The 1,802-nt window shown below is 38.5% G+C and overlaps 1 non-coding gene across 1 annotated transcript; it reads right to left on the bottom strand.

Moving 5' to 3' along the window:
* Window positions 1-577: 577 nt before the first annotated feature.
* LOC120246781 lies at window positions 578-684 on the bottom strand. Its single transcript, XR_005532139.1, has one exon. It is a non-coding gene; the product is annotated as a U6 spliceosomal RNA (small nuclear RNA).
* Window positions 685-1,802: the final 1,118 nt, after the last annotated feature.

Below are 1,802 nucleotides of genomic sequence, written 5' to 3'. Positions count from 1 at the left end.
TCTCTCCTTCTATTTTGAATGGCAGTCTTGCTGGATAGAGGATTCTTGGCTGCATATTTTTACTGTTCATCACATTGAAGATCTCCTGCCATTCCTTTCTGGCCTGCCACGTTTCAGTAGATAGATCTGTCACCACTCTGATAGGTTTCCCTTTGTATGTTAGGGCCCTTTTCTCCCTAGCTGTTTTCAAAATTCTCTCTTTATCCTTATATTTTGCCATTTCTACTATTATATGTCGTGCAGAAGATTGATTCAAGTTACGTCTGAGGGGAGTCCTCTGAGCCTCTTGTATTTCCACATTTACTTCCTTCCCCAGGTCGAGGAAGTTCTCTGCTATAATTTGTTGCAGGACTCCTTCAGCACCTTTCTCTCTCTCTTCCTCTTCTGAGATTCTTATGATATGGATATTGTTGCGTTTGACCATATCGCTGAGCTCGCGAACTCTTATTTCCTGCTCCTGGATCAGTTTGTCTCTTTTTTGTCAGCTTCTTGTTTTTCTAGAATGGTGTCTTCTAAATCACTTATTCTCCTCTCTGCCTCTTCAATCCGTGCATTGGAGGCCTCTAATTTATTATGTAAAAATATGGAATCCTTCACGAATTTGCTTGTCATCCTTACGCAGGGGCCATGCTAATCTTCTCTGTATCGTTCCAATTTTAGTATATGTGCTGCCGAAGCAAGCCCTTTTTTAAAAATTTTTAGTGTTTTTATTTATTTCTGAGAGAAAGGGAGACAGCATGAACAGGGGCGGGTCATATAGAGAAGGAGACACAGAATCGGATACAGACTCCAGGCTCTGAGCTAGCTGTCAGCACAGAGCCTGATGCAGGGCTCGAACTCACTAACCGTGAGATCATGACCTGAGCCAAAGTCTGATGCTTAAGTGACAGAGCCACCCAGGTACCCCAACAATTAATCCATTTCTATATAATTATATGTATTATATATAATTATATATATTAATCCATGTCACTATAGATAGTTTGCATTTTCTAGAATCTTATGTAAATGCAATGTAGATTTTGACTGGATTATGTCACTCAGGAAAAAAATATTCTGAGAATTATATTTTTTCAGCATGTATCAATAGTCCATTCTTTTTTATTGTTGACTATGTTCACTTGTATAGGCATACATCATATGTTGTTTATCAATTTATCTCTTGGTAGATATTAAGGGTGTTGTCTTTGTATGTCTTTGATAAAAATATTATATACATATACATGAGTTAAATGTCTTGGTCATATGAGATGTATGTTTAACTTTTTAAGAAACTGCTAGATCTTGTCCAACCATTCTCCAAAAGACTGAGTTGAGAACCACAGATAGACATGACATCAAGGAACTTGATAAGCCTAAAAACAGTGAGAAATTAGGAACAAGTTGACTCACAAGGTAGTTAGTGTTAAATCATTGGTGTTTCTAAGCCTAGGTTATATTAATATCAAATTTTAAAATGTAGCAATGGAGCCCTTGGGTAGCTCATTCGGTTAAACGTCTAACTTTGGCACAGGTCATGATCTCACAGTTCATGGGTTCAAGCCCCACATTGTGCTCTGTGCTGACAGCTAGCTCAGAGCCTGGACCTTGTTTCAGATTCTGTGTCTCTCTGTCTCTGACCCTCCCCTGATCACACTGTCTCTCTCTCTCTCTGAAATTAAAAAAAAAAAAAAAACATTTAAAAAAATTTTTAAAAATGTAGCAGTTGAATGGTTCCATTGGTTGAGCCTCTGACTCTTGATTTTAGCCCAGATCATGATCTCAGGGTCATGGTATCAAGGCCCGTGTTAGGCTCCCTCCTG

Source organism: Hyaena hyaena, unplaced genomic scaffold (assembly GCF_003009895.1).
Source record: "Hyaena hyaena isolate Hyena2069 unplaced genomic scaffold, ASM300989v1 scaffold_482, whole genome shotgun sequence".
Taxonomy (NCBI): Eukaryota; Metazoa; Chordata; class Mammalia; order Carnivora; family Hyaenidae; genus Hyaena; species Hyaena hyaena.
This window is presented reverse-complemented; position numbering and strand designations above follow the sequence as displayed.